The following is a 25,713-nucleotide window of genomic DNA, read 5'->3' as shown; positions in this document are numbered from 1 at the left end:
ATTCGTTCCCCAGTGAAATGGATCCAAAAACCAATGAAACTCTGCTGCTGCAAAAACAGTCTTTTCCCCACGTTTGTCTCTTTTCAAAGTGCAGCGTCTGGATGGAGAAGGGAAAAAAATGGAAGAAAAAAAAAAGTTAAAAAAATAAATAAATAACGCACGGCCGGGTGGCCGCAAAGTGGCAATTAAGTAAAATACATACATAATTAAGGCAAGACACAGTGACCAGTTTGCTTTTATTCACACGCAAACACAATAGCGCCACTTTACAGGGTTTGGTAGTGAAGCGCTACTTTCGTTTTCTCGTCTATTTTTCAACAGCATTGTTTTCCCCGGGTGGGGAAGTGCACCATTCCTGGAGGTACTGCAATACCAGGTTGATGCGTGGAGTGGACAGAGCAAGCTCCTATTCCATCTCCCTGTTCCAAAAATCAATTTAATATATGGTCCCCAGATAGAGGACGTATCAGATATTAAACTGATAAGAACAGATACTACACTTGATCTTAGCCAAAAGGCCGAGAAGCGATAACCAGAATGGTGGCAGAATTAACGCCTCCCGAAGCAATCTACCTTGGTCACCCGGACCGGGGTCTTCCCTCGCACCGTCGCTGGCCGCCCTTTCGCCTCTTTTTCTGACTCCCGGCAAGAGCTCAGCATGTGCCGGTGGAAAGGAGGCCCCGGCCTCAGGCCTTCCCCCGGCTCCCAGAGTCCTCCTCGGCGTCACTTTGCATACCCACGTTGTCCTCTTTATAGTATTTGCATGCCCCGCCCCTTCCTGAGCACTGCTTCCAGCCGGCTGGCCGGAAAGCCTGGCAGCCAGGGGATGCTGGGAATCAGGCCAGGAAGCCCTGGACAGCTCCCTGGCCGGAAGTGGCCGGACCCTCGCCTGCCCGGGACACTGCTCCCCTGCAGCCTGAGGCCTATAGATAAGGCTTGGCCGTTCGTGGCCGTTCGGGGACGGGCGGGGCGGGCAGAGAAGGAAAAGGACTCTGTATTTTTCTTCTTGCTCAGAGAAGCCAAGGGCAGTGCCCACTTCTCTGCATGCCTGCCTGCCTGCCTGCCTCCCTCCCTCCCTCCCTCCATCCATCCATCCTACTGACTTGCTGAGAACCTTCCTCCATTCGTTCCCCAGTGAAATGGATCCAAAAACCAATGAAACTCTGCTGCTGCAAAAACAGTCTTTTCCCCACGTTTGTCTCTTTTCAAAGTGCAGCGTCTGGATGGAGAAGGGAAAAAAATGGAAGAAAAAAAAAAGTTAAAAAAATAAATAAATAACGCACGGCCGGGTGGCCGCAAAGTGGCAATTAAGTAAAATACATACATAATTAAGGCAAGACACAGTGACCAGTTTGCTTTTATTCACACGCAAACACAATAGCGCCACTTTACAGGGTTTGGTAGTGAAGCGCTACTTTCGTTTTCTCGTCTATTTTTCAACAGCATTGTTTTCCCCGGGTGGGGAAGTGCACCATTCCTGGAGGTACTGCAATACCAGGTTGATGCGTGGAGTGGACAGAGCAAGCTCCTATTCCATCTCCCTGTTCCAAAAATCAATTTAATATATGGTCCCCAGATAGAGGACGTATCAGATATTAAACTGATAAGAACAGATACTACACTTGATCTTAGCCAAAAGGCCGAGAAGCGATAACCAGAATGGTGGCAGAATTAACGCCTCCCGAAGCAATCTACCTTGGTCACCCGGACCGGGGTCTTCCCTCGCACCGTCGCTGGCCGCCCTTTCGCCTCTTTTTCTGACTCCCGGCAAGAGCTCAGCATGTGCCGGTGGAAAGGAGGCCCCGGCCTCAGGCCTTCCCCCGGCTCCCAGAGTCCTCCTCGGCGTCACTTTGCATACCCACGTTGTCCTCTTTATAGTATTTGCATGCCCCGCCCCTTCCTGAGCACTGCTTCCAGCCGGCTGGCCGGAAAGCCTGGCAGCCAGGGGATGCTGGGAATCAGGCCAGGAAGCCCTGGACAGCTCCCTGGCCGGAAGTGGCCGGACCCTCGCCTGCCCGGGACACTGCTCCCCTGCAGCCTGAGGCCTATAGATAAGGCTTGGCCGTTCGTGGCCGTTCGGGGACGGGCGGGGCGGGCAGAGAAGGAAAAGGACTCTGTATTTTTCTTCTTGCTCAGAGAAGCCAAGGGCAGTGCCCACTTCTCTGCATGCCTGCCTGCCTGCCTGCCTCCCTCCCTCCCTCCCTCCATCCATCCATCCTACTGACTTGCTGAGAACCTTCCTCCATTCGTTCCCCAGTGAAATGGATCCAAAAACCAATGAAACTCTGCTGCTGCAAAAACAGTCTTTTCCCCACGTTTGTCTCTTTTCAAAGTGCAGCGTCTGGATGGAGAAGGGAAAAAAATGGAAGAAAAAAAAAAGTTAAAAAAATAAATAAATAACGCACGGCCGGGTGGCCGCAAAGTGGCAATTAAGTAAAATACATACATAATTAAGGCAAGACACAGTGACCAGTTTGCTTTTATTCACACGCAAACACAATAGCGCCACTTTACAGGGTTTGGTAGTGAAGCGCTACTTTCGTTTTCTCGTCTATTTTTCAACAGCATTGTTTTCCCCGGGTGGGGAAGTGCACCATTCCTGGAGGTACTGCAATACCAGGTTGATGCGTGGAGTGGACAGAGCAAGCTCCTATTCCATCTCCCTGTTCCAAAAATCAATTTAATATATGGTCCCCAGATAGAGGACGTATCAGATATTAAACTGATAAGAACAGATACTACACTTGATCTTAGCCAAAAGGCCGAGAAGCGATAACCAGAATGGTGGCAGAATTAACGCCTCCCGAAGCAATCTACCTTGGTCACCCGGACCGGGGTCTTCCCTCGCACCGTCGCTGGCCGCCCTTTCGCCTCTTTTTCTGACTCCCGGCAAGAGCTCAGCATGTGCCGGTGGAAAGGAGGCCCCGGCCTCAGGCCTTCCCCCGGCTCCCAGAGTCCTCCTCGGCGTCACTTTGCATACCCACGTTGTCCTCTTTATAGTATTTGCATGCCCCGCCCCTTCCTGAGCACTGCTTCCAGCCGGCTGGCCGGAAAGCCTGGCAGCCAGGGGATGCTGGGAATCAGGCCAGGAAGCCCTGGACAGCTCCCTGGCCGGAAGTGGCCGGACCCTCGCCCTCGCTTGCCCGGGACACTGCTCCCCTGCAGCCTGAGGCCTATAGATAAGGCTTGGCCGTTCGTGGCCGTTCGGGGACGGGCGGGGCGGGCAGAGAAGGAAAAGGACTCTGTATTTTTCTTCTTGCTCAGAGAAGCCAAGGGCAGTGCCCACTTCTCGGCATGCCTGCCTGCCTGCCTGCCTGCCTCCCTGCCTCCCTCCCTCCCTCCCTCCCTCCCTCCCTCCCTCCATCCATCCATCCTACTGACTTGCTGAGAACCTTCCTCCATTCGTTCCCCAGTGAAATGGATCCAAAAACCAATGAAACTCTGCTGCTGCAAAAACAGTCTTTTCCCCACGTTTGTCTCTTTTCAAAGTGCAGCGTCTGGATGGAGAAGGGAAAAAAATGGAAGAAAAAAAAAAGTTAAAAAAATAAATAAATAACGCACGGCCGGGTGGCCGCAAAGTGGCAATTAAGTAAAATACATACATAATTAAGGCAAGACACAGTGACCAGTTTGCTTTTATTCACACGCAAACACAATAGCGCCACTTTACAGGGTTTGGTAGTGAAGCGCTACTTTCGTTTTCTCGTCTATTTTTCAACAGCATTGTTTTCCCCGGGTGGGGAAGTGCACCATTCCTGGAGGTACTGCAATACCAGGTTGATGCGTGGAGTGGACAGAGCAAGCTCCTATTCCATCTCCCTGTTCCAAAAATCAATTTAATATATGGTCCCCAGATAGAGGACGTATCAGATATTAAACTGATAAGAACAGATACTACACTTGATCTTAGCCAAAAGGCCGAGAAGCGATAACCAGAATGGTGGCAGAATTAACGCCTCCCGAAGCAATCTACCTTGGTCACCCGGACCGGGGTCTTCCCTCGCACCGTCGCTGGCCGCCCTTTCGCCTCTTTTTCTGACTCCCGGCAAGAGCTCAGCATGTGCCGGTGGAAAGGAGGCCCCGGCCTCAGGCCTTCCCCCGGCTCCCAGAGTCCTCCTCGGCGTCACTTTGCATACCCACGTTGTCCTCTTTATAGTATTTGCATGCCCCGCCCCTTCCTGAGCACTGCTTCCAGCCGGCTGGCCGGAAAGCCTGGCAGCCAGGGGATGCTGGGAATCAGGCCAGGAAGCCCTGGACAGCTCCCTGGCCGGAAGTGGCCGGACCCTCGCCTGCCCGGGACACTGCTCCCCTGCAGCCTGAGGCCTATAGATAAGGCTTGGCCGTTCGTGGCCGTTCGGGGACGGGCGGGGCGGGCAGAGAAGGAAAAGGACTCTGTATTTTTCTTCTTGCTCAGAGAAGCCAAGGGCAGTGCCCACTTCTCTGCATGCCTGCCTGCCTGCCTGCCTCCCTCCCTCCCTCCCTCCATCCATCCATCCTACTGACTTGCTGAGAACCTTCCTCCATTCGTTCCCCAGTGAAATGGATCCAAAAACCAATGAAACTCTGCTGCTGCAAAAACAGTCTTTTCCCCACGTTTGTCTCTTTTCAAAGTGCAGCGTCTGGATGGAGAAGGGAAAAAAATGGAAGAAAAAAAAAAGTTAAAAAAATAAATAAATAACGCACGGCCGGGTGGCCGCAAAGTGGCAATTAAGTAAAATACATACATAATTAAGGCAAGACACAGTGACCAGTTTGCTTTTATTCACACGCAAACACAATAGCGCCACTTTACAGGGTTTGGTAGTGAAGCGCTACTTTCGTTTTCTCGTCTATTTTTCAACAGCATTGTTTTCCCCGGGTGGGGAAGTGCACCATTCCTGGAGGTACTGCAATACCAGGTTGATGCGTGGAGTGGACAGAGCAAGCTCCTATTCCATCTCCCTGTTCCAAAAATCAATTTAATATATGGTCCCCAGATAGAGGACGTATCAGATATTAAACTGATAAGAACAGATACTACACTTGATCTTAGCCAAAAGGCCGAGAAGCGATAACCAGAATGGTGGCAGAATTAACGCCTCCCGAAGCAATCTACCTTGGTCACCCGGACCGGGGTCTTCCCTCGCACCGTCGCTGGCCGCCCTTTCGCCTCTTTTTCTGACTCCCGGCAAGAGCTCAGCATGTGCCGGTGGAAAGGAGGCCCCGGCCTCAGGCCTTCCCCCGGCTCCCAGAGTCCTCCTCGGCGTCACTTTGCATACCCACGTTGTCCTCTTTATAGTATTTGCATGCCCCGCCCCTTCCTGAGCACTGCTTCCAGCCGGCTGGCCGGAAAGCCTGGCAGCCAGGGGATGCTGGGAATCAGGCCAGGAAGCCCTGGACAGCTCCCTGGCCGGAAGTGGCCGGACCCTCGCCCTCGCTTGCCCGGGACACTGCTCCCCTGCAGCCTGAGGCCTATAGATAAGGCTTGGCCGTTCGTGGCCGTTCGGGGACGGGCGGGGCGGGCAGAGAAGGAAAAGGACTCTGTATTTTTCTTCTTGCTCAGAGAAGCCAAGGGCAGTGCCCACTTCTCGGCATGCCTGCCTGCCTGCCTGCCTGCCTCCCTGCCTCCCTCCCTCCCTCCCTCCCTCCCTCCCTCCATCCATCCATCCTACTGACTTGCTGAGAACCTTCCTCCATTCGTTCCCCAGTGAAATGGATCCAAAAACCAATGAAACTCTGCTGCTGCAAAAACAGTCTTTTCCCCACGTTTGTCTCTTTTCAAAGTGCAGCGTCTGGATGGAGAAGGGAAAAAAATGGAAGAAAAAAAAAAGTTAAAAAAATAAATAAATAACGCACGGCCGGGTGGCCGCAAAGTGGCAATTAAGTAAAATACATACATAATTAAGGCAAGACACAGTGACCAGTTTGCTTTTATTCACACGCAAACACAATAGCGCCACTTTACAGGGTTTGGTAGTGAAGCGCTACTTTCGTTTTCTCGTCTATTTTTCAACAGCATTGTTTTCCCCGGGTGGGGAAGTGCACCATTCCTGGAGGTACTGCAATACCAGGTTGATGCGTGGAGTGGACAGAGCAAGCTCCTATTCCATCTCCCTGTTCCAAAAATCAATTTAATATATGGTCCCCAGATAGAGGACGTATCAGATATTAAACTGATAAGAACAGATACTACACTTGATCTTAGCCAAAAGGCCGAGAAGCGATAACCAGAATGGTGGCAGAATTAACGCCTCCCGAAGCAATCTACCTTGGTCACCCGGACCGGGGTCTTCCCTCGCACCGTCGCTGGCCGCCCTTTCGCCTCTTTTTCTGACTCCCGGCAAGAGCTCAGCATGTGCCGGTGGAAAGGAGGCCCCGGCCTCAGGCCTTCCCCCGGCTCCCAGAGTCCTCCTCGGCGTCACTTTGCATACCCACGTTGTCCTCTTTATAGTATTTGCATGCCCCGCCCCTTCCTGAGCACTGCTTCCAGCCGGCTGGCCGGAAAGCCTGGCAGCCAGGGGATGCTGGGAATCAGGCCAGGAAGCCCTGGACAGCTCCCTGGCCGGAAGTGGCCGGACCCTCGCCTGCCCGGGACACTGCTCCCCTGCAGCCTGAGGCCTATAGATAAGGCTTGGCCGTTCGTGGCCGTTCGGGGACGGGCGGGGCGGGCAGAGAAGGAAAAGGACTCTGTATTTTTCTTCTTGCTCAGAGAAGCCAAGGGCAGTGCCCACTTCTCTGCATGCCTGCCTGCCTGCCTGCCTCCCTCCCTCCCTCCCTCCATCCATCCATCCTACTGACTTGCTGAGAACCTTCCTCCATTCGTTCCCCAGTGAAATGGATCCAAAAACCAATGAAACTCTGCTGCTGCAAAAACAGTCTTTTCCCCACGTTTGTCTCTTTTCAAAGTGCAGCGTCTGGATGGAGAAGGGAAAAAAATGGAAGAAAAAAAAAAGTTAAAAAAATAAATAAATAACGCACGGCCGGGTGGCCGCAAAGTGGCAATTAAGTAAAATACATACATAATTAAGGCAAGACACAGTGACCAGTTTGCTTTTATTCACACGCAAACACAATAGCGCCACTTTACAGGGTTTGGTAGTGAAGCGCTACTTTCGTTTTCTCGTCTATTTTTCAACAGCATTGTTTTCCCCGGGTGGGGAAGTGCACCATTCCTGGAGGTACTGCAATACCAGGTTGATGCGTGGAGTGGACAGAGCAAGCTCCTATTCCATCTCCCTGTTCCAAAAATCAATTTAATATATGGTCCCCAGATAGAGGACGTATCAGATATTAAACTGATAAGAACAGATACTACACTTGATCTTAGCCAAAAGGCCGAGAAGCGATAACCAGAATGGTGGCAGAATTAACGCCTCCCGAAGCAATCTACCTTGGTCACCCGGACCGGGGTCTTCCCTCGCACCGTCGCTGGCCGCCCTTTCGCCTCTTTTTCTGACTCCCGGCAAGAGCTCAGCATGTGCCGGTGGAAAGGAGGCCCCGGCCTCAGGCCTTCCCCCGGCTCCCAGAGTCCTCCTCGGCGTCACTTTGCATACCCACGTTGTCCTCTTTATAGTATTTGCATGCCCCGCCCCTTCCTGAGCACTGCTTCCAGCCGGCTGGCCGGAAAGCCTGGCAGCCAGGGGATGCTGGGAATCAGGCCAGGAAGCCCTGGACAGCTCCCTGGCCGGAAGTGGCCGGACCCTCGCCTGCCCGGGACACTGCTCCCCTGCAGCCTGAGGCCTATAGATAAGGCTTGGCCGTTCGTGGCCGTTCGGGGACGGGCGGGGCGGGCAGAGAAGGAAAAGGACTCTGTATTTTTCTTCTTGCTCAGAGAAGCCAAGGGCAGTGCCCACTTCTCTGCATGCCTGCCTGCCTGCCTGCCTCCCTCCCTCCCTCCCTCCATCCATCCATCCTACTGACTTGCTGAGAACCTTCCTCCATTCGTTCCCCAGTGAAATGGATCCAAAAACCAATGAAACTCTGCTGCTGCAAAAACAGTCTTTTCCCCACGTTTGTCTCTTTTCAAAGTGCAGCGTCTGGATGGAGAAGGGAAAAAAATGGAAGAAAAAAAAAAGTTAAAAAAATAAATAAATAACGCACGGCCGGGTGGCCGCAAAGTGGCAATTAAGTAAAATACATACATAATTAAGGCAAGACACAGTGACCAGTTTGCTTTTATTCACACGCAAACACAATAGCGCCACTTTACAGGGTTTGGTAGTGAAGCGCTACTTTCGTTTTCTCGTCTATTTTTCAACAGCATTGTTTTCCCCGGGTGGGGAAGTGCACCATTCCTGGAGGTACTGCAATACCAGGTTGATGCGTGGAGTGGACAGAGCAAGCTCCTATTCCATCTCCCTGTTCCAAAAATCAATTTAATATATGGTCCCCAGATAGAGGACGTATCAGATATTAAACTGATAAGAACAGATACTACACTTGATCTTAGCCAAAAGGCCGAGAAGCGATAACCAGAATGGTGGCAGAATTAACGCCTCCCGAAGCAATCTACCTTGGTCACCCGGACCGGGGTCTTCCCTCGCACCGTCGCTGGCCGCCCTTTCGCCTCTTTTTCTGACTCCCGGCAAGAGCTCAGCATGTGCCGGTGGAAAGGAGGCCCCGGCCTCAGGCCTTCCCCCGGCTCCCAGAGTCCTCCTCGGCGTCACTTTGCATACCCACGTTGTCCTCTTTATAGTATTTGCATGCCCCGCCCCTTCCTGAGCACTGCTTCCAGCCGGCTGGCCGGAAAGCCTGGCAGCCAGGGGATGCTGGGAATCAGGCCAGGAAGCCCTGGACAGCTCCCTGGCCGGAAGTGGCCGGACCCTCGCCTGCCCGGGACACTGCTCCCCTGCAGCCTGAGGCCTATAGATAAGGCTTGGCCGTTCGTGGCCGTTCGGGGACGGGCGGGGCGGGCAGAGAAGGAAAAGGACTCTGTATTTTTCTTCTTGCTCAGAGAAGCCAAGGGCAGTGCCCACTTCTCTGCATGCCTGCCTGCCTGCCTGCCTCCCTCCCTCCCTCCCTCCATCCATCCATCCTACTGACTTGCTGAGAACCTTCCTCCATTCGTTCCCCAGTGAAATGGATCCAAAAACCAATGAAACTCTGCTGCTGCAAAAACAGTCTTTTCCCCACGTTTGTCTCTTTTCAAAGTGCAGCGTCTGGATGGAGAAGGGAAAAAAATGGAAGAAAAAAAAAAGTTAAAAAAATAAATAAATAACGCACGGCCGGGTGGCCGCAAAGTGGCAATTAAGTAAAATACATACATAATTAAGGCAAGACACAGTGACCAGTTTGCTTTTATTCACACGCAAACACAATAGCGCCACTTTACAGGGTTTGGTAGTGAAGCGCTACTTTCGTTTTCTCGTCTATTTTTCAACAGCATTGTTTTCCCCGGGTGGGGAAGTGCACCATTCCTGGAGGTACTGCAATACCAGGTTGATGCGTGGAGTGGACAGAGCAAGCTCCTATTCCATCTCCCTGTTCCAAAAATCAATTTAATATATGGTCCCCAGATAGAGGACGTATCAGATATTAAACTGATAAGAACAGATTTTTTTTTTTTTTTTTTGTCCTACCCGTCACACCCTCAGTCAGCAGGTCTGGCCAGTCTGCCACACCCGCCGGCCTCGCCCTTCACCCGAGCCGTCTCGCCTGGCCTACTTGCCCAGGGGGTACTAGGCATGGCTTATCTTTTCAGCCAACCCCGGTCTGTCCTGCTACTACCTCCACCCAGCAGCCAACCAGCCCAGCTGAAAGCGGGGAACCAATCCGCAGACAGCCATTAGCTGGTTGGCCTTGTGCCGGTCGGACCTAGGAGGGTTCGCCTGGACAGGGGGGCGACTTAGCCTTCCAGCCATGCCGTTCGGCCCTGTCGTTCCATCCAAGGTCATCAGCCCGGGTGTCAGCCCAAGCCGGTTGGCACAGCAGCCCAGTCTCGCCTGCTGACCTACGTAAAAAATCACCATTCAGCCGGCCTGCCAGTCAGTCCCCACTGGGGTTCCTGCCCGACAGTCCAGCATGCCAGGCTACTAAAAACGTTATGACATTGCTGTCATATGCATTATGACATTTCTGTCATATTTCGTCACGATTCCGTCAGATTCCGTTCCGAATCTCATTTCACCGTGTTGGGAATATCATTGACCCACGAAGTTCAATGAAAACATCCCAACTGACCGCCCTCCCCTAGGGGAGGCAAGTGGTACTACACTTGATCTTAGCCAAAAGGCCGAGAAGCGATAACCAGAATGGTGGCAGAATTAACGCCTCCCGAAGCAATCTACCTTGGTCACCCGGACCGGGGTCTTCCCTCGCACCGTCGCTGGCCGCCCTTTCGCCTCTTTTTCTGACTCCCGGCAAGAGCTCAGCATGTGCCGGTGGAAAGGAGGCCCCGGCCTCAGGCCTTCCCCCGGCTCCCAGAGTCCTCCTCGGCGTCACTTTGCATACCCACGTTGTCCTCTTTATAGTATTTGCATGCCCCGCCCCTTCCTGAGCACTGCTTCCAGCCGGCTGGCCGGAAAGCCTGGCAGCCAGGGGATGCTGGGAATCAGGCCAGGAAGCCCTGGACAGCTCCCTGGCCGGAAGTGGCCGGACCCTCGCCTGCCCGGGACACTGCTCCCCTGCAGCCTGAGGCCTATAGATAAGGCTTGGCCGTTCGTGGCCGTTCGGGGACGGGCGGGGCGGGCAGAGAAGGAAAAGGACTCTGTATTTTTCTTCTTGCTCAGAGAAGCCAAGGGCAGTGCCCACTTCTCGGCATGCCTGCCTGCCTGCCTGCCTGCCTCCCTGCCTCCCTCCCTCCCTCCCTCCCTCCCTCCCTCCATCCATCCATCCTACTGACTTGCTGAGAACCTTCCTCCATTCGTTCCCCAGTGAAATGGATCCAAAAACCAATGAAACTCTGCTGCTGCAAAAACAGTCTTTTCCCCACGTTTGTCTCTTTTCAAAGTGCAGCGTCTGGATGGAGAAGGGAAAAAAATGGAAGAAAAAAAAAAGTTAAAAAAATAAATAAATAACGCACGGCCGGGTGGCCGCAAAGTGGCAATTAAGTAAAATACATACATAATTAAGGCAAGACACAGTGACCAGTTTGCTTTTATTCACACGCAAACACAATAGCGCCACTTTACAGGGTTTGGTAGTGAAGCGCTACTTTCGTTTTCTCGTCTATTTTTCAACAGCATTGTTTTCCCCGGGTGGGGAAGTGCACCATTCCTGGAGGTACTGCAATACCAGGTTGATGCGTGGAGTGGACAGAGCAAGCTCCTATTCCATCTCCCTGTTCCAAAAATCAATTTAATATATGGTCCCCAGATAGAGGACGTATCAGATATTAAACTGATAAGAACAGATACTACACTTGATCTTAGCCAAAAGGCCGAGAAGCGATAACCAGAATGGTGGCAGAATTAACGCCTCCCGAAGCAATCTACCTTGGTCACCCGGACCGGGGTCTTCCCTCGCACCGTCGCTGGCCGCCCTTTCGCCTCTTTTTCTGACTCCCGGCAAGAGCTCAGCATGTGCCGGTGGAAAGGAGGCCCCGGCCTCAGGCCTTCCCCCGGCTCCCAGAGTCCTCCTCGGCGTCACTTTGCATACCCACGTTGTCCTCTTTATAGTATTTGCATGCCCCGCCCCTTCCTGAGCACTGCTTCCAGCCGGCTGGCCGGAAAGCCTGGCAGCCAGGGGATGCTGGGAATCAGGCCAGGAAGCCCTGGACAGCTCCCTGGCCGGAAGTGGCCGGACCCTCGCCTGCCCGGGACACTGCTCCCCTGCAGCCTGAGGCCTATAGATAAGGCTTGGCCGTTCGTGGCCGTTCGGGGACGGGCGGGGCGGGCAGAGAAGGAAAAGGACTCTGTATTTTTCTTCTTGCTCAGAGAAGCCAAGGGCAGTGCCCACTTCTCTGCATGCCTGCCTGCCTGCCTGCCTCCCTCCCTCCCTCCCTCCATCCATCCATCCTACTGACTTGCTGAGAACCTTCCTCCATTCGTTCCCCAGTGAAATGGATCCAAAAACCAATGAAACTCTGCTGCTGCAAAAACAGTCTTTTCCCCACGTTTGTCTCTTTTCAAAGTGCAGCGTCTGGATGGAGAAGGGAAAAAAATGGAAGAAAAAAAAAAGTTAAAAAAATAAATAAATAACGCACGGCCGGGTGGCCGCAAAGTGGCAATTAAGTAAAATACATACATAATTAAGGCAAGACACAGTGACCAGTTTGCTTTTATTCACACGCAAACACAATAGCGCCACTTTACAGGGTTTGGTAGTGAAGCGCTACTTTCGTTTTCTCGTCTATTTTTCAACAGCATTGTTTTCCCCGGGTGGGGAAGTGCACCATTCCTGGAGGTACTGCAATACCAGGTTGATGCGTGGAGTGGACAGAGCAAGCTCCTATTCCATCTCCCTGTTCCAAAAATCAATTTAATATATGGTCCCCAGATAGAGGACGTATCAGATATTAAACTGATAAGAACAGATACTACACTTGATCTTAGCCAAAAGGCCGAGAAGCGATAACCAGAATGGTGGCAGAATTAACGCCTCCCGAAGCAATCTACCTTGGTCACCCGGACCGGGGTCTTCCCTCGCACCGTCGCTGGCCGCCCTTTCGCCTCTTTTTCTGACTCCCGGCAAGAGCTCAGCATGTGCCGGTGGAAAGGAGGCCCCGGCCTCAGGCCTTCCCCCGGCTCCCAGAGTCCTCCTCGGCGTCACTTTGCATACCCACGTTGTCCTCTTTATAGTATTTGCATGCCCCGCCCCTTCCTGAGCACTGCTTCCAGCCGGCTGGCCGGAAAGCCTGGCAGCCAGGGGATGCTGGGAATCAGGCCAGGAAGCCCTGGACAGCTCCCTGGCCGGAAGTGGCCGGACCCTCGCCTGCCCGGGACACTGCTCCCCTGCAGCCTGAGGCCTATAGATAAGGCTTGGCCGTTCGTGGCCGTTCGGGGACGGGCGGGGCGGGCAGAGAAGGAAAAGGACTCTGTATTTTTCTTCTTGCTCAGAGAAGCCAAGGGCAGTGCCCACTTCTCTGCATGCCTGCCTGCCTGCCTGCCTCCCTCCCTCCCTCCCTCCATCCATCCATCCTACTGACTTGCTGAGAACCTTCCTCCATTCGTTCCCCAGTGAAATGGATCCAAAAACCAATGAAACTCTGCTGCTGCAAAAACAGTCTTTTCCCCACGTTTGTCTCTTTTCAAAGTGCAGCGTCTGGATGGAGAAGGGAAAAAAATGGAAGAAAAAAAAAAGTTAAAAAAATAAATAAATAACGCACGGCCGGGTGGCCGCAAAGTGGCAATTAAGTAAAATACATACATAATTAAGGCAAGACACAGTGACCAGTTTGCTTTTATTCACACGCAAACACAATAGCGCCACTTTACAGGGTTTGGTAGTGAAGCGCTACTTTCGTTTTCTCGTCTATTTTTCAACAGCATTGTTTTCCCCGGGTGGGGAAGTGCACCATTCCTGGAGGTACTGCAATACCAGGTTGATGCGTGGAGTGGACAGAGCAAGCTCCTATTCCATCTCCCTGTTCCAAAAATCAATTTAATATATGGTCCCCAGATAGAGGACGTATCAGATATTAAACTGATAAGAACAGATTTTTTTTTTTTTTTTTTGTCCTACCCGTCACACCCTCAGTCAGCAGGTCTGGCCAGTCTGCCACACCCGCCGGCCTCGCCCTTCACCCGAGCCGTCTCGCCTGGCCTACTTGCCCAGGGGGTACTAGGCATGGCTTATCTTTTCAGCCAACCCCGGTCTGTCCTGCTACTACCTCCACCCAGCAGCCAACCAGCCCAGCTGAAAGCGGGGAACCAATCCGCAGACAGCCATTAGCTGGTTGGCCTTGTGCCGGTCGGACCTAGGAGGGTTCGCCTGGACAGGGGGGCGACTTAGCCTTCCAGCCATGCCGTTCGGCCCTGTCGTTCCATCCAAGGTCATCAGCCCGGGTGTCAGCCCAAGCCGGTTGGCACAGCAGCCCAGTCTCGCCTGCTGACCTACGTAAAAAATCACCATTCAGCCGGCCTGCCAGTCAGTCCCCACTGGGGTTCCTGCCCGACAGTCCAGCATGCCAGGCTACTAAAAACGTTATGACATTGCTGTCATATGCATTATGACATTTCTGTCATATTTCGTCACGATTCCGTCAGATTCCGTTCCGAATCTCATTTCACCGTGTTGGGAATATCATTGACCCACGAAGTTCAATGAAAACATCCCAACTGACCGCCCTCCCCTAGGGGAGGCAAGTGGTACTACACTTGATCTTAGCCAAAAGGCCGAGAAGCGATAACCAGAATGGTGGCAGAATTAACGCCTCCCGAAGCAATCTACCTTGGTCACCCGGACCGGGGTCTTCCCTCGCACCGTCGCTGGCCGCCCTTTCGCCTCTTTTTCTGACTCCCGGCAAGAGCTCAGCATGTGCCGGTGGAAAGGAGGCCCCGGCCTCAGGCCTTCCCCCGGCTCCCAGAGTCCTCCTCGGCGTCACTTTGCATACCCACGTTGTCCTCTTTATAGTATTTGCATGCCCCGCCCCTTCCTGAGCACTGCTTCCAGCCGGCTGGCCGGAAAGCCTGGCAGCCAGGGGATGCTGGGAATCAGGCCAGGAAGCCCTGGACAGCTCCCTGGCCGGAAGTGGCCGGACCCTCGCCTGCCCGGGACACTGCTCCCCTGCAGCCTGAGGCCTATAGATAAGGCTTGGCCGTTCGTGGCCGTTCGGGGACGGGCGGGGCGGGCAGAGAAGGAAAAGGACTCTGTATTTTTCTTCTTGCTCAGAGAAGCCAAGGGCAGTGCCCACTTCTCTGCATGCCTGCCTGCCTGCCTGCCTCCCTCCCTCCCTCCCTCCATCCATCCATCCTACTGACTTGCTGAGAACCTTCCTCCATTCGTTCCCCAGTGAAATGGATCCAAAAACCAATGAAACTCTGCTGCTGCAAAAACAGTCTTTTCCCCACGTTTGTCTCTTTTCAAAGTGCAGCGTCTGGATGGAGAAGGGAAAAAAATGGAAGAAAAAAAAAAGTTAAAAAAATAAATAAATAACGCACGGCCGGGTGGCCGCAAAGTGGCAATTAAGTAAAATACATACATAATTAAGGCAAGACACAGTGACCAGTTTGCTTTTATTCACACGCAAACACAATAGCGCCACTTTACAGGGTTTGGTAGTGAAGCGCTACTTTCGTTTTCTCGTCTATTTTTCAACAGCATTGTTTTCCCCGGGTGGGGAAGTGCACCATTCCTGGAGGTACTGCAATACCAGGTTGATGCGTGGAGTGGACAGAGCAAGCTCCTATTCCATCTCCCTGTTCCAAAAATCAATTTAATATATGGTCCCCAGATAGAGGACGTATCAGATATTAAACTGATAAGAACAGATACTACACTTGATCTTAGCCAAAAGGCCGAGAAGCGATAACCAGAATGGTGGCAGAATTAACGCCTCCCGAAGCAATCTACCTTGGTCACCCGGACCGGGGTCTTCCCTCGCACCGTCGCTGGCCGCCCTTTCGCCTCTTTTTCTGACTCCCGGCAAGAGCTCAGCATGTGCCGGTGGAAAGGAGGCCCCGGCCTCAGGCCTTCCCCCGGCTCCCAGAGTCCTCCTCGGCGTCACTTTGCATACCCACGTTGTCCTCTTTATAGTATTTGCATGCCCCGCCCCTTCCTGAGCACTGCTTCCAGCCGGCTGGCCGGAAAGCCTGGCAGCCAGGGGATGCTGGGAATCAGGCCAGGAAGCCCTGGACAGCTCCCTGGCCGGAAGTGGCCGGACCCTCGCCTGCCCGGGACACTGCTCCCCTGCAGCCTGAGGCCTATAGATAAGGCTTGGCCGTTCGTGGCCGTTCGGGGACGGGCGGGGCGGGCAGAGAAGGAAAAGGACTCTGTATTTTTCTTCTTGCTCAGAGAAGCCAAGGGCAGTGCCCACTTCTCGGCATGCCTGCCTGCCTGCCTGCCTGCCTCCCTGCCTCCCTCCCTCCCTCCCTCCCTCCCTCCCTCCATCCATCCATCCTACTGACTTGCTGAGAACCTTCCTCCATTCGTTCCCCAGTGAAATGGATCCAAAAACCAATGAAACTCTGCTGCTGCAAAAACAGTCTTTTCCCCACGTTTGTCTCTTTTCAAAGTGCAGCGTCTGGATGGAGAAGGGAAAAAAATGGAAGAAAAAAAAAAGTTAAAAAAATAAATAAATAACGCACGGCCGGGTGGCCGCAAAGTGGCAATTAAGTAAAATACATACATAATTAAGGCAAGACACAGTGACCAGTTTGCTTTTATTCACACGCAAACACAATAGCGCCACTTTACAGGGTTTGGTAGTGAAGCGCTACTTTCGTTTTCTCGTCTATTTTTCAACAGCATTGTTTTCCCCGGGTGGGGAAGTGCACCATTCCTGGAGGTACTGCAATACCAGGTTGATGCGTGGAGTGGACAGAGCAAGCTCCTATTCCATCTCCCTGTTCCAAAAATCAATTTAATATATGGTCCCCAGATAGAGGACGTATCAGATATTAAACTGATAAGAACAGATACTACACTTGATCTTAGCCAAAAGGCCGAGAAGCGATAACCAGAATGGTGGCAGAATTAACGCCTCCCGAAGCAATCTACCTTGGTCACCCGGACCGGGGTCTTCCCTCGCACCGTCGCTGGCCGCCCTTTCGCCTCTTTTTCTGACTCCCGGCAAGAGCTCAGCATGTGCCGGTGGAAAGGAGGCCCCGGCCTCAGGCCTTCCCCCGGCTCCCAGAGTCCTCCTCGGCGTCACTTTGCATACCCACGTTGTCCTCTTTATAGTATTTGCATGCCCCGCCCCTTCCTGAGCACTGCTTCCAGCCGGCTGGCCGGAAAGCCTGGCAGCCAGGGGATGCTGGGAATCAGGCCAGGAAGCCCTGGACAGCTCCCTGGCCGGAAGTGGCCGGACCCTCGCCTGCCCGGGACACTGCTCCCCTGCAGCCTGAGGCCTATAGATAAGGCTTGGCCGTTCGTGGCCGTTCGGGGACGGGCGGGGCGGGCAGAGAAGGAAAAGGACTCTGTATTTTTCTTCTTGCTCAGAGAAGCCAAGGGCAGTGCCCACTTCTCTGCATGCCTGCCTGCCTGCCTGCCTCCCTCCCTCCCTCCCTCCATCCATCCATCCTACTGACTTGCTGAGAACCTTCCTCCATTCGTTCCCCAGTGAAATGGATCCAAAAACCAATGAAACTCTGCTGCTGCAAAAACAGTCTTTTCCCCACGTTTGTCTCTTTTCAAAGTGCAGCGTCTGGATGGAGAAGGGAAAAAAATGGAAGAAAAAAAAAAGTTAAAAAAATAAATAAATAACGCACGGCCGGGTGGCCGCAAAGTGGCAATTAAGTAAAATACATACATAATTAAGGCAAGACACAGTGACCAGTTTGCTTTTATTCACACGCAAACACAATAGCGCCACTTTACAGGGTTTGGTAGTGAAGCGCTACTTTCGTTTTCTCGTCTATTTTTCAACAGCATTGTTTTCCCCGGGTGGGGAAGTGCACCATTCCTGGAGGTACTGCAATACCAGGTTGATGCGTGGAGTGGACAGAGCAAGCTCCTATTCCATCTCCCTGTTCCAAAAATCAATTTAATATATGGTCCCCAGATAGAGGACGTATCAGATATTAAACTGATAAGAACAGATACTACACTTGATCTTAGCCAAAAGGCCGAGAAGCGATAACCAGAATGGTGGCAGAATTAACGCCTCCCGAAGCAATCTACCTTGGTCACCCGGACCGGGGTCTTCCCTCGCACCGTCGCTGGCCGCCCTTTCGCCTCTTTTTCTGACTCCCGGCAAGAGCTCAGCATGTGCCGGTGGAAAGGAGGCCCCGGCCTCAGGCCTTCCCCCGGCTCCCAGAGTCCTCCTCGGCGTCACTTTGCATACCCACGTTGTCCTCTTTATAGTATTTGCATGCCCCGCCCCTTCCTGAGCACTGCTTCCAGCCGGCTGGCCGGAAAGCCTGGCAGCCAGGGGATGCTGGGAATCAGGCCAGGAAGCCCTGGACAGCTCCCTGGCCGGAAGTGGCCGGACCCTCGCCTGCCCGGGACACTGCTCCCCTGCAGCCTGAGGCCTATAGATAAGGCTTGGCCGTTCGTGGCCGTTCGGGGACGGGCGGGGCGGGCAGAGAAGGAAAAGGACTCTGTATTTTTCTTCTTGCTCAGAGAAGCCAAGGGCAGTGCCCACTTCTCGGCATGCCTGCCTGCCTGCCTGCCTGCCTCCCTGCCTCCCTCCCTCCCTCCCTCCCTCCCTCCCTCCATCCATCCATCCTACTGACTTGCTGAGAACCTTCCTCCATTCGTTCCCCAGTGAAATGGATCCAAAAACCAATGAAACTCTGCTGCTGCAAAAACAGTCTTTTCCCCACGTTTGTCTCTTTTCAAAGTGCAGCGTCTGGATGGAGAAGGGAAAAAAATGGAAGAAAAAAAAAAGTTAAAAAAATAAATAAATAACGCACGGCCGGGTGGCCGCAAAGTGGCAATTAAGTAAAATACATACATAATTAAGGCAAGACACAGTGACCAGTTTGCTTTTATTCACACGCAAACACAATAGCGCCACTTTACAGGGTTTGGTAGTGAAGCGCTACTTTCGTTTTCTCGTCTATTTTTCAACAGCATTGTTTTCCCCGGGTGGGGAAGTGCACCATTCCTGGAGGTACTGCAATACCAGGTTGATGCGTGGAGTGGACAGAGCAAGCTCCTATTCCATCTCCCTGTTCCAAAAATCAATTTAATATATGGTCCCCAGATAGAGGACGTATCAGATATTAAACTGATAAGAACAGATACTACACTTGATCTTAGCCAAAAGGCCGAGAAGCGATAACCAGAATGGTGGCAGAATTAACGCCTCCCGAAGCAATCTACCTTGGTCACCCGGACCGGGGTCTTCCCTCGCACCGTCGCTGGCCGCCCTTTCGCCTCTTTTTCTGACTCCCGGCAAGAGCTCAGCATGTGCCGGTGGAAAGGAGGCCCCGGCCTCAGGCCTTCCCCCGGCTCCCAGAGTCCTCCTCGGCGTCACTTTGCATACCCACGTTGTCCTCTTTATAGTATTTGCATGCCCCGCCCCTTCCTGAGCACTGCTTCCAGCCGGCTGGCCGGAAAGCCTGGCAGCCAGGGGATGCTGGGAATCAGGCCAGGAAGCCCTGGACAGCTCCCTGGCCGGAAGTGGCCGGACCCTCGCCTGCCCGGGACACTGCTCCCCTGCAGCCTGAGGCCTATAGATAAGGCTTGGCCGTTCGTGGCCGTTCGGGGACGGGCGGGGCGGGCAGAGAAGGAAAAGGACTCTGTATTTTTCTTCTTGCTCAGAGAAGCCAAGGGCAGTGCCCACTTCTCTGCATGCCTGCCTGCCTGCCTGCCTCCCTCCCTCCCTCCCTCCATCCATCCATCCTACTGACTTGCTGAGAACCTTCCTCCATTCGTTCCCCAGTGAAATGGATCCAAAAACCAATGAAACTCTGCTGCTGCAAAAACAGTCTTTTCCCCACGTTTGTCTCTTTTCAAAGTGCAGCGTCTGGATGGAGAAGGGAAAAAAATGGAAGAAAAAAAAAAGTTAAAAAAATAAATAAATAACGCACGGCCGGGTGGCCGCAAAGTGGCAATTAAGTAAAATACATACATAATTAAGGCAAGACACAGTGACCAGTTTGCTTTTATTCACACGCAAACACAATAGCGCCACTTTACAGGGTTTGGTAGTGAAGCGCTACTTTCGTTTTCTCGTCTATTTTTCAACAGCATTGTTTTCCCCGGGTGGGGAAGTGCACCATTCCTGGAGGTACTGCAATACCAGGTTGATGCGTGGAGTGGACAGAGCAAGCTCCTATTCCATCTCCCTGTTCCAAAAATCAATTTAATATATGGTCCCCAGATAGAGGACGTATCAGATATTAAACTGATAAGAACAGATACTACACTTGATCTTAGCCAAAAGGCCGAGAAGCGATAACCAGAATGGTGGCAGAATTAACGCCTCCCGAAGCAATCTACCTTGGTCACCCGGACCGGGGTCTTCCCTCGCACCGTCGCTGGCCGCCCTTTCGCCTCTTTTTCTGACTCCCGGCAAGAGCTCAGCATGTGCCGGTGGAAAGGAGGCCCCGGCCTCAGGCCTTCCCCCGGCTCCCAGAGTCCTCCTCGGCGTCACTTTGCATACCCACGTTGTCCTCTTTATAGTATTTGCATGCCCCGCCCCTTCCTGAGCACTGCTTCCAGCCGGCTGGCCGGAAAGCCTGGCAGCCAGGGGATGCTGGGAATCAGGCCAGGAAGCCCTGGACAGCTCCCTGGCCGGAAGTGGCCGGACCCTCGCCTGCCCGGGACACTGCTCCCCTGCAGCCTGAGGCCTATAGATAAGGCTTGGCCGTTCGTGGCCGTTCGGGGACGGGCGGGGCGGGCAGAGAAGGAAAAGGACTCTGTATTTTTCTTCTTGCTCAGAGAAGCCAAGGGCAGTGCCCACTTCTCGGCATGCCTGCCTGCCTGCCTGCCTCCCTCCCTCCCTCCCTCCCTCCATCCATCCATCCTACTGACTTGCTGAGAACCTTCCTCCATTCGTTCCCCAGTGAAATGGATCCAAAAACCAATGAAACTCTGCTGCTGCAAAAACAGTCTTTTCCCCACGTTTGTCTCTTTTCAAAGTGCAGCGTCTGGATGGAGAAGGGAAAAAAATGGAAGAAAAAAAAAAGTTAAAAAAATAAATAAATAACGCACGGCCGGGTGGCCGCAAAGTGGCAATTAAGTAAAATACATACATAATTAAGGCAAGACACAGTGACCAGTTTGCTTTTATTCACACGCAAACACAATAGCGCCACTTTACAGGGTTTGGTAGTGAAGCGCTACTTTCGTTTTCTCGTCTATTTTTCAACAGCATTGTTTTCCCCGGGTGGGGAAGTGCACCATTCCTGGAGGTACTGCAATACCAGGTTGATGCGTGGAGTGGACAGAGCAAGCTCCTATTCCATCTCCCTGTTCCAAAAATCAATTTAATATATGGTCCCCAGATAGAGGACGTATCAGATATTAAACTGATAAGAACAGATACTACACTTGATCTTAGCCAAAAGGCCGAGAAGCGATAACCAGAATGGTGGCAGAATTAACGCCTCCCGAAGCAATCTACCTTGGTCACCCGGACCGGGGTCTTCCCTCGCACCGTCGCTGGCCGCCCTTTCGCCTCTTTTTCTGACTCCCGGCAAGAGCTCAGCATGTGCCGGTGGAAAGGAGGCCCCGGCCTCAGGCCTTCCCCCGGCTCCCAGAGTCCTCCTCGGCGTCACTTTGCATACCCACGTTGTCCTCTTTATAGTATTTGCATGCCCCGCCCCTTCCTGAGCACTGCTTCCAGCCGGCTGGCCGGAAAGCCTGGCAGCCAGGGGATGCTGGGAATCAGGCCAGGAAGCCCTGGACAGCTCCCTGGCCGGAAGTGGCCGGACCCTCGCCTGCCCGGGACACTGCTCCCCTGCAGCCTGAGGCCTATAGATAAGGCTTGGCCGTTCGTGGCCGTTCGGGGACGGGCGGGGCGGGCAGAGAAGGAAAAGGACTCTGTATTTTTCTTCTTGCTCAGAGAAGCCAAGGGCAGTGCCCACTTCTCGGCATGCCTGCCTGCCTGCCTGCCTCCCTCCCTCCCTCCCTCCCTCCCTCCATCCATCCATCCTACTGACTTGCTGAGAACCTTCCTCCATTCGTTCCCCAGTGAAATGGATCCAAAAACCAATGAAACTCTGCTGCTGCAAAAACAGTCTTTTCCCCACGTTTGTCTCTTTTCAAAGTGCAGCGTCTGGATGGAGAAGGGAAAAAAATGGAAGAAAAAAAAAAGTTAAAAAAATAAATAAATAACGCACGGCCGGGTGGCCGCAAAGTGGCAATTAAGTAAAATACATACATAATTAAGGCAAGACACAGTGACCAGTTTGCTTTTATTCACACGCAAACACAATAGCGCCACTTTACAGGGTTTGGTAGTGAAGCGCTACTTTCGTTTTCTCGTCTATTTTTCAACAGCATTGTTTTCCCCGGGTGGGGAAGTGCACCATTCCTGGAGGTACTGCAATACCAGGTTGATGCGTGGAGTGGACAGAGCAAGCTCCTATTCCATCTCCCTGTTCCAAAAATCAATTTAATATATGGTCCCCAGATAGAGGACGTATCAGATATTAAACTGATAAGAACAGATACTACACTTGATCTTAGCCAAAAGGCCGAGAAGCGATAACCAGAATGGTGGCAGAATTAACGCCTCCCGAAGCAATCTACCTTGGTCACCCGGACCGGGGTCTTCCCTCGCACCGTCGCTGGCCGCCCTTTCGCCTCTTTTTCTGACTCCCGGCAAGAGCTCAGCATGTGCCGGTGGAAAGGAGGCCCCGGCCTCAGGCCTTCCCCCGGCTCCCAGAGTCCTCCTCGGCGTCACTTTGCATACCCACGTTGTCCTCTTTATAGTATTTGCATGCCCCGCCCCTTCCTGAGCACTGCTTCCAGCCGGCTGGCCGGAAAGCCTGGCAGCCAGGGGATGCTGGGAATCAGGCCAGGAAGCCCTGGACAGCTCCCTGGCCGGAAGTGGCCGGACCCTCGCCCTCGCTTGCCCGGGACACTGCTCCCCTGCAGCCTGAGGCCTATAGATAAGGCTTGGCCGTTCGTGGCCGTTCGGGGACGGGCGGGGCGGGCAGAGAAGGAAAAGGACTCTGTATTTTTCTTCTTGCTCAGAGAAGCCAAGGGCAGTGCCCACTTCTCGGCATGCCTGCCTGCCTGCCTGCCTGCCTCCCTGCCTCCCTCCCTCCCTCCCTCCCTCCCTCCCTCCATCCATCCATCCTACTGACTTGCTGAGAACCTTCCTCCATTCGTTCCCCAGTGAAATGGATCCAAAAACCAATGAAACTCTGCTGCTGCAAAAACAGTCTTTTCCCCACGTTTGTCTCTTTTCAAAGTGCAGCGTCTGGATGGAGAAGGGAAAAAAATGGAAGAAAAAAAAAAGTTAAAAAAATAAATAAATAACGCACGGCCGGGTGGCCGCAAAGTGGCAATTAAGTAAAATACATACATAATTAAGGCAAGACACAGTGACCAGTTTGCTTTTATTCACACGCAAACACAATAGCGCCACTTTACAGGGTTTGGTAGTGAAGCGCTACTTTCGTTTTCTCGTCTATTTTTCAACAGCATTGTTTTCCCCGGGTGGGGAAGTGCACCATTCCTGGAGGTACTGCAATACCAGGTTGATGCGTGGAGTGGACAGAGCAAGCTCCTATTCCATCTCCCTGTTCCAAAAATCAATTTAATATATGGTCCCCAGATAGAGGACGTATCAGATATTAAACTGATAAGAACAGATACTACACTTGATCTTAGCCAAAAGGCCGAGAAGCGATAACCAGAATGGTGGCAGAATTAACGCCTCCCGAAGCAATCTACCTTGGTCACCCGGACCGGGGTCTTCCCTCGCACCGTCGCTGGCCGCCCTTTCGCCTCTTTTTCTGACTCCCGGCAAGAGCTCAGCATGTGCCGGTGGAAAGGAGGCCCCGGCCTCAGGCCTTCCCCCGGCTCCCAGAGTCCTCCTCGGCGTCACTTTGCATACCCACGTTGTCCTCTTTATAGTATTTGCATGCCCCGCCCCTTCCTGAGCACTGCTTCCAGCCGGCTGGCCGGAAAGCCTGGCAGCCAGGGGATGCTGGGAATCAGGCCAGGAAGCCCTGGACAGCTCCCTGGCCGGAAGTGGCCGGACCCTCGCCCTCGCTTGCCCGGGACACTGCTCCCCTGCAGCCTGAGGCCTATAGATAAGGCTTGGCCGTTCGTGGCCGTTCGGGGACGGGCGGGGCGGGCAGAGAAGGAAAAGGACTCTGTATTTTTCTTCTTGCTCAGAGAAGCCAAGGGCAGTGCCCACTTCTCGGCATGCCTGCCTGCCTGCCTGCCTGCCTCCCTGCCTCCCTCCCTCCCTCCCTCCCTCCCTCCCTCCATCCATCCATCCTACTGACTTGCTGAGAACCTTCCTCCATTCGTTCCCCAGTGAAATGGATCCAAAAACCAATGAAACTCTGCTGCTGCAAAAACAGTCTTTTCCCCACGTTTGTCTCTTTTCAAAGTGCAGCGTCTGGATGGAGAAGGGAAAAAAATGGAAGAAAAAAAAAAGTTAAAAAAATAAATAAATAACGCACGGCCGGGTGGCCGCAAAGTGGCAATTAAGTAAAATACATACATAATTAAGGCAAGACACAGTGACCAGTTTGCTTTTATTCACACGCAAACACAATAGCGCCACTTTACAGGGTTTGGTAGTGAAGCGCTACTTTCGTTTTCTCGTCTATTTTTCAACAGCATTGTTTTCCCCGGGTGGGGAAGTGCACCATTCCTGGAGGTACTGCAATACCAGGTTGATGCGTGGAGTGGACAGAGCAAGCTCCTATTCCATCTCCCTGTTCCAAAAATCAATTTAATATATGGTCCCCAGATAGAGGACGTATCAGATATTAAACTGATAAGAACAGATACTACACTTGATCTTAGCCAAAAGGCCGAGAAGCGATAACCAGAATGGTGGCAGAATTAACGCCTCCCGAAGCAATCTACCTTGGTCACCCGGACCGGGGTCTTCCCTCGCACCGTCGCTGGCCGCCCTTTCGCCTCTTTTTCTGACTCCCGGCAAGAGCTCAGCATGTGCCGGTGGAAAGGAGGCCCCGGCCTCAGGCCTTCCCCCGGCTCCCAGAGTCCTCCTCGGCGTCACTTTGCATACCCACGTTGTCCTCTTTATAGTATTTGCATGCCCCGCCCCTTCCTGAGCACTGCTTCCAGCCGGCTGGCCGGAAAGCCTGGCAGCCAGGGGATGCTGGGAATCAGGCCAGGAAGCCCTGGACAGCTCCCTGGCCGGAAGTGGCCGGACCCTCGCCTGCCCGGGACACTGCTCCCCTGCAGCCTGAGGCCTATAGATAAGGCTTGGCCGTTCGTGGCCGTTCGGGGACGGGCGGGGCGGGCAGAGAAGGAAAAGGACTCTGTATTTTTCTTCTTGCTCAGAGAAGCCAAGGGCAGTGCCCACTTCTCTGCATGCCTGCCTGCCTGCCTGCCTCCCTCCCTCCCTCCCTCCATCCATCCATCCTACTGACTTGCTGAGAACCTTCCTCCATTCGTTCCCCAGTGAAATGGATCCAAAAACCAATGAAACTCTGCTGCTGCAAAAACAGTCTTTTCCCCACGTTTGTCTCTTTTCAAAGTGCAGCGTCTGGATGGAGAAGGGAAAAAAATGGAAGAAAAAAAAAAGTTAAAAAAATAAATAAATAACGCACGGCCGGGTGGCCGCAAAGTGGCAATTAAGTAAAATACATACATAATTAAGGCAAGACACAGTGACCAGTTTGCTTTTATTCACACGCAAACACAATAGCGCCACTTTACAGGGTTTGGTAGTGAAGCGCTACTTTCGTTTTCTCGTCTATTTTTCAACAGCATTGTTTTCCCCGGGTGGGGAAGTGCACCATTCCTGGAGGTACTGCAATACCAGGTTGATGCGTGGAGTGGACAGAGCAAGCTCCTATTCCATCTCCCTGTTCCAAAAATCAATTTAATATATGGTCCCCAGATAGAGGACGTATCAGATATTAAACTGATAAGAACAGATACTACACTTGATCTTAGCCAAAAGGCCGAGAAGCGATAACCAGAATGGTGGCAGAATTAACGCCTCCCGAAGCAATCTACCTTGGTCACCCGGACCGGGGTCTTCCCTCGCACCGTCGCTGGCCGCCCTTTCGCCTCTTTTTCTGA

At 52.9% G+C, this 25,713-nt stretch overlaps 20 non-coding genes and 2 pseudogenes across 20 annotated transcripts; all 22 read right to left on the bottom strand.

The window, feature by feature from the left end:
• Nucleotides 1-339: 339 nt before the first annotated feature.
• LOC147666085 (U2 spliceosomal RNA) lies at nt 340-530 on the bottom strand. The gene has a single exon (XR_015304914.1). It is a non-coding gene; the product is annotated as a U2 spliceosomal RNA (small nuclear RNA).
• A 931-nt stretch (nt 531-1,461) lies between these two features.
• LOC147666084 (U2 spliceosomal RNA) lies at nt 1,462-1,652 on the bottom strand. Its single transcript, XR_015304913.1, has one exon. It is a non-coding gene; the product is annotated as a U2 spliceosomal RNA (small nuclear RNA).
• A 931-nt stretch (nt 1,653-2,583) lies between these two features.
• Nucleotides 2,584-2,774, bottom strand: LOC147666083 (U2 spliceosomal RNA). Its single transcript, XR_015304912.1, has one exon. It is a non-coding gene; the product is annotated as a U2 spliceosomal RNA (small nuclear RNA).
• A 965-nt stretch (nt 2,775-3,739) lies between these two features.
• Nucleotides 3,740-3,930, bottom strand: LOC147666082 (U2 spliceosomal RNA). The gene has a single exon (XR_015304911.1). It is a non-coding gene; the product is annotated as a U2 spliceosomal RNA (small nuclear RNA).
• A 931-nt stretch (nt 3,931-4,861) lies between these two features.
• Nucleotides 4,862-5,052, bottom strand: LOC147666081 (U2 spliceosomal RNA). The gene has a single exon (XR_015304910.1). It is a non-coding gene; the product is annotated as a U2 spliceosomal RNA (small nuclear RNA).
• A 961-nt stretch (nt 5,053-6,013) lies between these two features.
• Nucleotides 6,014-6,204, bottom strand: LOC147666080 (U2 spliceosomal RNA). Its single transcript, XR_015304909.1, has one exon. It is a non-coding gene; the product is annotated as a U2 spliceosomal RNA (small nuclear RNA).
• A 931-nt stretch (nt 6,205-7,135) lies between these two features.
• Nucleotides 7,136-7,326, bottom strand: LOC147666079 (U2 spliceosomal RNA). The gene has a single exon (XR_015304907.1). It is a non-coding gene; the product is annotated as a U2 spliceosomal RNA (small nuclear RNA).
• A 931-nt stretch (nt 7,327-8,257) lies between these two features.
• Nucleotides 8,258-8,448, bottom strand: LOC147666078 (U2 spliceosomal RNA). Its single transcript, XR_015304906.1, has one exon. It is a non-coding gene; the product is annotated as a U2 spliceosomal RNA (small nuclear RNA).
• A 931-nt stretch (nt 8,449-9,379) lies between these two features.
• On the bottom strand, nt 9,380-9,583 carry LOC147666077 (U2 spliceosomal RNA; annotated as a pseudogene).
• Nucleotides 9,584-11,177: 1,594 nt separating this feature from the next.
• Nucleotides 11,178-11,368, bottom strand: LOC147666076 (U2 spliceosomal RNA). Its single transcript, XR_015304905.1, has one exon. It is a non-coding gene; the product is annotated as a U2 spliceosomal RNA (small nuclear RNA).
• Nucleotides 11,369-12,299: 931 nt separating this feature from the next.
• Nucleotides 12,300-12,490, bottom strand: LOC147666075 (U2 spliceosomal RNA). The gene has a single exon (XR_015304904.1). It is a non-coding gene; the product is annotated as a U2 spliceosomal RNA (small nuclear RNA).
• A 931-nt stretch (nt 12,491-13,421) lies between these two features.
• On the bottom strand, nt 13,422-13,625 carry LOC147666074 (U2 spliceosomal RNA; annotated as a pseudogene).
• A 1,570-nt stretch (nt 13,626-15,195) lies between these two features.
• On the bottom strand, nt 15,196-15,386 carry LOC147666073 (U2 spliceosomal RNA). Its single transcript, XR_015304903.1, has one exon. It is a non-coding gene; the product is annotated as a U2 spliceosomal RNA (small nuclear RNA).
• A 955-nt stretch (nt 15,387-16,341) lies between these two features.
• On the bottom strand, nt 16,342-16,532 carry LOC147666072 (U2 spliceosomal RNA). Its single transcript, XR_015304902.1, has one exon. It is a non-coding gene; the product is annotated as a U2 spliceosomal RNA (small nuclear RNA).
• Nucleotides 16,533-17,463: 931 nt separating this feature from the next.
• Nucleotides 17,464-17,654, bottom strand: LOC147666071 (U2 spliceosomal RNA). Its single transcript, XR_015304901.1, has one exon. It is a non-coding gene; the product is annotated as a U2 spliceosomal RNA (small nuclear RNA).
• Nucleotides 17,655-18,609: 955 nt separating this feature from the next.
• LOC147666070 (U2 spliceosomal RNA) lies at nt 18,610-18,800 on the bottom strand. The gene has a single exon (XR_015304900.1). It is a non-coding gene; the product is annotated as a U2 spliceosomal RNA (small nuclear RNA).
• Nucleotides 18,801-19,731: 931 nt separating this feature from the next.
• Nucleotides 19,732-19,922, bottom strand: LOC147666069 (U2 spliceosomal RNA). The gene has a single exon (XR_015304899.1). It is a non-coding gene; the product is annotated as a U2 spliceosomal RNA (small nuclear RNA).
• Nucleotides 19,923-20,857: 935 nt separating this feature from the next.
• Nucleotides 20,858-21,048, bottom strand: LOC147666068 (U2 spliceosomal RNA). The gene has a single exon (XR_015304898.1). It is a non-coding gene; the product is annotated as a U2 spliceosomal RNA (small nuclear RNA).
• Nucleotides 21,049-21,987: 939 nt separating this feature from the next.
• LOC147666067 (U2 spliceosomal RNA) lies at nt 21,988-22,178 on the bottom strand. Its single transcript, XR_015304896.1, has one exon. It is a non-coding gene; the product is annotated as a U2 spliceosomal RNA (small nuclear RNA).
• Nucleotides 22,179-23,139: 961 nt separating this feature from the next.
• Nucleotides 23,140-23,330, bottom strand: LOC147666066 (U2 spliceosomal RNA). The gene has a single exon (XR_015304895.1). It is a non-coding gene; the product is annotated as a U2 spliceosomal RNA (small nuclear RNA).
• Nucleotides 23,331-24,291: 961 nt separating this feature from the next.
• Nucleotides 24,292-24,482, bottom strand: LOC147666065 (U2 spliceosomal RNA). The gene has a single exon (XR_015304894.1). It is a non-coding gene; the product is annotated as a U2 spliceosomal RNA (small nuclear RNA).
• A 931-nt stretch (nt 24,483-25,413) lies between these two features.
• On the bottom strand, nt 25,414-25,604 carry LOC147666064 (U2 spliceosomal RNA). The gene has a single exon (XR_015304893.1). It is a non-coding gene; the product is annotated as a U2 spliceosomal RNA (small nuclear RNA).
• Between the last annotated feature and the right edge of the window lie 109 nt (nt 25,605-25,713).

This window comes from Lissotriton vulgaris, unplaced genomic scaffold (genome assembly GCF_964263255.1).
Source record: "Lissotriton vulgaris unplaced genomic scaffold, aLisVul1.2 SCAFFOLD_1180, whole genome shotgun sequence".
In the NCBI taxonomy this organism is placed as follows: Eukaryota; Metazoa; Chordata; class Amphibia; order Caudata; family Salamandridae; genus Lissotriton; species Lissotriton vulgaris.
The sequence above is the reverse complement of the archived record's forward strand: the minus strand, read 5'-3'. Positions and strand labels throughout refer to the sequence as shown.